At 43.2% G+C, this 7,894-nt stretch overlaps 1 pseudogene; it reads right to left on the bottom strand.

Moving 5' to 3' along the window:
* Positions 1-214: 214 nt before the first annotated feature.
* Positions 215-1,231, bottom strand: LOC140596501 (abnormal spindle-like microcephaly-associated protein homolog pseudogene; annotated as a pseudogene).
* Positions 1,232-7,894: the final 6,663 nt, after the last annotated feature.

The following is a 7,894-nucleotide window of genomic DNA, read 5'->3' as shown; positions in this document are numbered from 1 at the left end:
TTTTTTAATTCTACATATTTTATCCTTTGACATTTTCCGGCCTTTCTGGCTCGTATATATCTCTGTATGGTCAAAGCAGCAGACTTCTGCCGGAGAAAGACCTGCCTTGCTTTGTATCTTCTAAAATTCGCTTGGATCAAACAAGCAGCTTGATGTCTTTTCATCATTAAGAAGTGTTCACGAGCTATTCTTCCAGAAAGTATAGCCCTCCATTTTCTCTGAATGATAATTGTTGATGCTCTCACATTCAGAAACCGTGTTCTCTCCCGTTTGGTGTAGAAGCAAACTTGAATGATTTTAACAGCTTTTAATACAGCTAGATAGTCTTTACGTGCTTTCCAATACCTATACCAGGCTTGAATCTTGCAGGCAGCTTTCACTTGATGTAAATATTTCCTGGCTTTATAGCTCCTCTACACAGCCTGGATTTTTATGGTGCTATCTTTAATTTTCTGAAACCTCCGTTTCTGTATAAATCCTCTCGTTCTAGCTTGAATCATGATAATGCTGCTCCTAATTTGTAAATATACTTGTCTTTGATGTTTTGTAGACAAAAAGGCTCGGTGGTGATTTTGTAAGACGACTGCTGCCTTCCTGTACAATAAAAACTGCCTTCTTGTTTGCCACGTCCTGAAGTACTGCTGGAGGGTCACCGCAGCTCTTTTCTGCTGGACAAACCTTCTCCGACACACGGCCATCTGAAGGAAGTACTGAATGCGCAGGGCACACTTCTGTGTTTCCAATTTCCTTGTGACCATCTCGCAGAAAGCTCTTTGAGTCGCTACTAGAGCCTCTCTCTGGGGGTACTCGGCCTCTTGTGAACAAGTGACCAGGGAAGCTCCACGCCACTTCTGAGTCCTAAGTGCTGAGCCGTGAACAGCTGCACACTGAGCTTCGGTTCTGCAAGAGCAGAAGGCAGACTGCTTAGCACTGGCTACCACGTTTACCTCCGAGAGGGTTTTCAGTCTCTCTTTAACCTTCATGCCCCTAAAAGCAGCCTGAATAATTCGCACAGACTTCTGAACTGCCAAAAAATGTTCCCTTTCCACTTTTACTCGGATATAGGACCTAAAATAATTCTGTATTACAGCAACGGCGGTTTTCTTTGCTTGATAATCGAGTTTGGCTCTGTGCATTCGGTAGAATGACTGAATTCGTGTGGCAGCCGGGTGCCTATGGTGCATGTCCTCTTGCACCTTACAACTTCTATATGAAGACTGTGTACACACGACTGCCTGGGTGCGCACTGCAGTTAGTGCCTGTATCGTCTTTGGACAAAAATTACATTTGCTCTCAAGGGGAGATAATGCTTCCTTACTTTGGAGGCTTTAAAATGCTTCTGAATAATAGTGGCAGCCTGATGCTGTTCCTGAATCGGTTTCCTTAGGATCATGTCCCGGAAATCTGCTTCAGTGCAGGCTGCTGCTGCATTCCTGAGTGCACTGTGTTGAAGAGCTTTCTTTTTATTTGCTCTATATTTTTCTTGTATTACTTTTGTAGCCCACTGGATCTCTTGGTAAAAAAGATACTGCCTATACATTCTGTATGTGCTTTGTATTAGGATAGCAGCTCTGTGTTTTTCCCTTAAAAGCTGTCTTGCTTTCATTCCCTTATATGCAGCCTGAATGATCAAAGCAGAACGTATCTGTCGAACAGAATTTTCTCTTTGCAATTTTGCAGCCCTGTATGTTCTGTAATGTTGCTGAATTAAAATGGAGGCATGTTTCCAGGTCTGAAATGTAACATATGTTCTGTGCATTCTGTAAGTGGCCTGGATGAGAACCGCAGCCCTGTGCATCTCTTGCAGCTTCTTCTTTGCCACCAGCCTTGGGTAAGATGACTGGATTGTAATGACCGCTTTTTTTAATTTCAAGAATTGGTGCAAGTGATGCCTGGCACAAATGGTGGCCCGGGATTTTCTCTGAACAAAAACAGTAGCTCTTTTGAGGGAAATGAACCTTTTCTTCATCACTAAAGATCTAAACGTGCTTTGAATAAGGGTCGCAGAGGAATGCATGTTTTTCAAATGTTCTCTTTGCCTTTGTGGATGTATCTTGCAAGAAGTTACTGTGGCCAAGTTCAAAAAGTGTTCTGCCTGTGTTCTCCTCTAGGATTTTGATGGACTCTTGTCTCACATTTAGATCTCTCATCCATTTTGAGTTTATCTTTGTGTATGGTGAAAGAGAGTGGTCCAGTTTCATTCTTCTGCATGTGGATGTCCAATTTTCCCACCACCATTTATTGAAGAGACTGTCTTTCTTCCAGTGGATAGTCTTTCCTCCTTTATCGAATATTAGATGACCATATATTTCAGGGTCCACTTCTGGGTTCTCTATTCTGTTCCATTGATCTATGTGTCTGTTTTTGTGCCAGTACCACACTGTCTTGATGACCACAGCTTTGTAGTACAACCTGAAATCTGGCATTGTGATGCCCCCAGCTATGGTTTTCTTTTTTAAAATTCCCCTGGCTATTAGGGGTCTTTTCTGATTCCACACAAATCTTAAAATAATTTGTTCTAACTCTCTGAAGAAAGTCCATGGTATTTTTTTTTTTATTTTTAATTTTATTTATTTATGATAGTCATACAGAGAGAAAGAGAGAGAGGCAGAGACACAGGCAGAGGGAGAAGCAGGCTCCATGCGCCGGGAGCCTGATGTGGGATTCGATCCCGGGTCTCCAGGATCGCGCCCTGGGCCAAAGGCAGGCGCCAAACCGCTGCGCCACCCAGGGATCCCAAGTCCATGGTATTTTGATAGGGATTGCATTAAACGTGTAAATTGCCCTGGGTAACATTGACATTTTTACAATATTAATTCTGCCAATCCATGAGCATGGAATATTTTTCCATCTCTTTGTTACTTGCTCAATTTCTTTCAGAAGTGTTCTATAGTTTTTAGGGTACAGATCCTTTACCTCTTTGGTTAGGTTTATTCCTAGGTATCTTATGCTTTTGGGTGCAATTGTAAATGGGATTGACTCCTTAATTTCTCTTTCTTCAGTCTCATTGTTAGTGTGTAGAAATGCCATTGATTTCTGGGCATTGATTTTGTATCCTGCCACGGTACCAAATTACTGTATGAGTTCTAGCAATCTTGGGGTGGAGGCTTTTGGGTTTTCTATGTAGAGTATCATGTCATCAGTGAAGAGGGAGAGTTTGACTTCTTCTTTGCCAATTTGAATGCCTTTAATGTCTTTTTGTTGTCTGATTGCTGAGGCGAGGACTTCCAGTACTCTGTTGAATAGCAGTGGTGAGAGTGGACATCCCTGTCCTGTTTCTGATCTTAGGGGAAAGGCTCCAAGTGCTTCCCCATTGAGAATGATATTTGCTGTGGGCTTTTCGTAGATGGCTTTTAAGGTATCAAAGAAAGTTCCCTCTGTCCCAACATTCTGAAGGGTTTTGTTCAGGAATGGATGCTGTATTTTGTCAAATGCTTTCTCTGCATCTAATGAGAGTATCATATGGTTCTTGGTTTTTCTCTTGCTGATATGATGAATCACATTGATGGTTTTATGAGTGTTGAACCAGCCTTGTGTCCCGGGGATAAATCCTACTTGGTCATGGTGAATAATTTTCTTAATGTGTTGTTGGATCCTATTGGCTAGTATCTTGTTGAGAATTTTTGCATCCATATTCATCAGGGATAGTGGTCTGTAATTCTCCTTTTTGGTGGGGTCTTTGTCTGGTTTCAGAATTAAGGTGATGGTGGCCTCATAGAACGAATTTGGAAGTACTCCATCTCTTTCTATCTTTCCAAACAGCTTTAGTACAATAGGTATGATTTCTTCTTTAAACGTTTGATAGAATTGCCCTGGGAAGCCATCTGGCCCTGGACTCTTGTTTCTTGGGAGGTTTTTGATGACTGATTCAATTTCCTCTCTGGTTATTGGCCTGTTCAGGTTTCCTATTTATTCCTGCTCCAGTTTTGGTAGTTTGTGGCTTTCCAGGAATGAGTCCATTTCTTCTAGATTTCCTAATTTATTGGCGTAGAGCTGTTCATAATATGTTTTTAAAATCGTTTGTATTTCCTTGGTGTTGGTAGTGATCTCTCTGTTCTCATTCATGATTTTATTAATATGAGTCTTCTCTCTCTTCTTTTTAATAAGGTTGGCTAATGGTTTATCTATCTTATTAATTCTTTCAAGGAACCAACTCCCGGTTCTGTTGATCTGTTCCACAGTTCTTTTCGTCTCGATTTCATTTAGATCTGCTCCAATTTTAATTAACTGTCTTCTTCTGCTGGGGGTGGGGTCTATTTGTTGCTTTTTCTCTAGTTCCTTTATGTGTAAGGTGAGCTTTTGAATTTGAGTTCTTTCCAGTTTTTGAATGGATGCTTGTATTGCGATGTGTTTCCCCCTCAGTACTGCTTTTGCTGCATCCCAAAGATTTTGAACGGTTGTATCTTCATTCTCATTAGTTTCCATGAATCTTTTTAATTCTTCCTTAATTTCCTGGCTGACCTTTTCATCTTTTAGCAGGATGGTCCTTAACCTCCACATGTTTGTGGTCCTTCCAAACTTCTTGTTGTGATTAAGTTCTAATTTCAAGGCATTATGGTCTGAGAATATACAAGGGACTATCCCGATCTTTTGGTATCGGTTCAGACCCAATTTGTGACCCAGGATGTGGTCTATTCTGGAGAAAGTTCCACATGCACTTGAGAAGAATGTGTATTCAGTTGAGTTTGGATGTAAAGTTCTGTAGATATCTGTGAAATCCATCTGGTCCAGTGTATCATTTAAAGCTCTCGTTTCTTTGGAGATGTTATGCTTAGAAGACCTATCGAGGGTAGAAAGAGCTAGATTGAAGTCACCAAGTATAAGTGTATTATTATCAAAGTATTTCTTGAGTTTGGTTATTAATTGGTTTAAATATTTGGCAGCTCCCACATTCGGGGCGTATATATTGAGGATTGTTAAGTCCTCTTTTTGGATAGATCCTTTGAGTATGAGATAGTGTCCCTCTTCATCTCTCACTATAGTCTTCGGGGTAAATTTTAATTTATCTGATATAAGGATGGCTACCCCTGGTTTCTTTTGAGGACCATTTGAATGGTAAATGGTTCTCCAACCTTTTATTTTCAGGTTGTAGGTGTCCTTCTGTCTAAAATGAGTCTCTTGTAGACAGCAAATAGATGGGTCCTGCTTTTTTATCCAGTCTGAAACCCTGCGCCTTTTGATGGGGTCATTAAGCCTGTTCACGTTCAGAGTTACTATTGACAGATATGAGTTTAGTGTCATCATGATATCTATTCAGTCCTTGTTCTTGTGGATTGTTCCACTGAACTTCTTCTTAAAGGGGAATTTTAAGAGTCCCCCTTAAAATTTCTTGCAGAGCTGGTTTGGAGGTCGCATATTCTTTCAGTTCCTGCCTGTCTTGGAAGCTCTTTATCTTTCCTTCTATTCTGAATGAGAGCCTTGCTGGATAAAGTATTCTTAGTTGCATGTTCTTCTCAGTTAGAACCCTGAATATATCCTGCCAGCCCTTTCTGGCCTGCCAGGTCTCTGTGGAGAGGTCTGCTGTTACCCTAATATTCCTCCCCATAAAAGTCAGGGACTTTTTTTCCCTTGCTGCTTTAAGGATCTTCTCCTTATCTTTGGAATTTGCAAGCTTCACTATTAAATATCGAGGTGTTGAACGGTTTTTGATTTAAGGGGGGGATCTCTCAATTTCCTGGATCTGAATTCCTGTTTCCCTTCCCAGATTCGGAAAGTTTTCAGCTAGGATTTGTTCAAATACATATTCTGGCCCTCTGTCCCTTTCGGCGCCCTCGGGAACCCCAATTAAACATCGGTTTTTCTTCCTCCGGCTGTCATTTATCTCCCTTAATCTATCCTGTTCTTTTAATTGCCTGTCTCTTTTTTCCTCAGTTTCCCTCTTTGCCATCAACTTGTCTTCTATGTCACTCACTCGTTCTTCCACCTCGTTAAGCCTCGTCGTTAGGACTTCTAGCTTGGATTGGATCTCATTTAATTGATTTTTAATTTCTGCCTGATTAGATCTAAATTCTGCAGTCATGAAGTCTCCTGAGTCCTTTATGGTTCTTTCTAGAGCCACCAGTAGCTGTATAATAGTGCTTCTGAATTGGCTTTCTGGCTTGAATTGTAATCCAGATTTTGTAACTCTGTGAGAGAGAGGGCTGTTTCTGATTCTTTTTTTGGAGGTGAGGTTTTTCTTCTAGTCATTTTGCTCAGTGCAGAGTGGCCAAAAACAAGTTGTGTTGGGAAAAGGAGAAAAAAAGAGAGAAGGAAAGAAAAGAGAAAAAGAAAAAAGAGAAAGAAGAACAAAAGGGGGGGAAAGAAGAAAAAGAAAGGAGAGAAACAAAGGGGGGGTGGGGTGGAGGAAGCAATCAGAAATCAAGGAGAAAGAAAAAAAACAAACACAAACCAAAACAAAAACAAAAAAACACGGGGAGTATCTTCTGATTCTGTATATTTTGAGTCCCTTGACCTCCCCTGGAACTGGTCCGTCTTGCTGGTCTTCTGGGGGAGGGTCCTGCTGTGCTGATTTTCAGGTGTTAGCACTTGGGGGAGCTGCTCTGCCCCTGCCTGGTGCAGGGCTCAGTGGGGGGTGTTCACCGGTGAGGCCCCAGGGGGAACAGCCGCAGTGGCGGGGCCAGCTCTGCAGCCCTGGAGTCAGCACCCGCAGTAACTCCGGGGTTCTCCGTCTGCAGGGCCTGGGGGCTCCGGGGCGGGGCCGCTGACCTGCTCAGCTCCGGGCAGGAGAGTCCTCGCTGTCCTGGGCCCTCCCGGCCTCTGCCTGTCCCGGGGGAGGCTGGATCCTGGGCTGTGTCCCGGGCCCTGTGCTCCGGGGCCTGCGCTGTTGGATTCGCTCCCGCCCGCAGCCCCCTCTGCGGAGCCGCCGCCCGAGCCCCTCCGAGCCACTCCGGGTCCCGGGTCCCGCCGTGCGTGCTGTAGCCCTTTGGGAGCTCGGCGCACTCTCAGGGGCGCAGGTGCCTGTTAGTTTCCCGGCAGCCCGAGGGCATCCCCGCCCTCCGGGGTCCTGCTCTAATTCCTCGCGGGCCCCTCCCCCTTGGAGGCCTTTTGTTTCTTTATTTCTTTTTCCCGGTCTTCCTACCTTGATAGAAGTGTGAACTCTTCTCACTGTAGCGTTCCAGCTGGTCTCTCTTTAAATCTCAGGCCGAATTCGTAGATTTTCAGGATGATTTGAAGGTTATCTAGGTAATTTGTTGGGGACAGGTGACTTGGGGACCCTCCTCTTCCACCGTCTTGCCCCTCCTCCAGCACAAATTTATTTTTCAGAGTCCTGGAGAGGGAAATCCAGGATTCAGTGTCTGGTAGGTATAGACCTGCTTTCTGATTCATAGACGGCTTTCTCACTGTAACCTCACATGGTGGAAGGGGTCAGAAATCTCTTTGGGGTGTCTTTTAAAAAGGCACTAATGCCATTCCTGAGGCCCCTACCTTGATGGTCTACTCACCTCTCATAGCCCCACCTGCAAATACTATCATCGTGGGAATTAGATTTCAACAGATATATTTTAGAAGGACCCAAACTTTGTTTATAACACCTGCTCTGCCACAAATACCCCAATTTGAAAAGTGCCTTTAAATGTTTGATTAACATCTGCAGGAAGAATTAAATCAAAACTGCTAAATATTGGGGCACCTGGGTGGCTCAGTGGTTGAGTGTCTGCCTTTGGCTCAGATAGTGATCCCAGGGTCCCAGGATCAAGTCCCGCGTCAGGCTCTCCTCGCTAGACTGCTTCTCCCTCTGCCTATGTCTCTGCCTCTCTGTGTTTCATGAATAAATAAAATAAAATATGTTTTCAAAAAGCTTTAAAAAAACCCTGCTAAATATTTTCCCAGTACTGTAATCCAGCCAAGAAAAGTTGAGGTGACATTTTTGATTAAGAAGTATTTGTTAGGTAAA

This window comes from Vulpes vulpes, unplaced genomic scaffold (genome assembly GCF_048418805.1).
Source record: "Vulpes vulpes isolate BD-2025 unplaced genomic scaffold, VulVul3 Bu000000700, whole genome shotgun sequence".
Taxonomy (NCBI): domain Eukaryota; kingdom Metazoa; phylum Chordata; class Mammalia; order Carnivora; family Canidae; genus Vulpes; species Vulpes vulpes.
The sequence above is the reverse complement of the archived record's forward strand: the minus strand, read 5'-3'. Positions and strand labels throughout refer to the sequence as shown.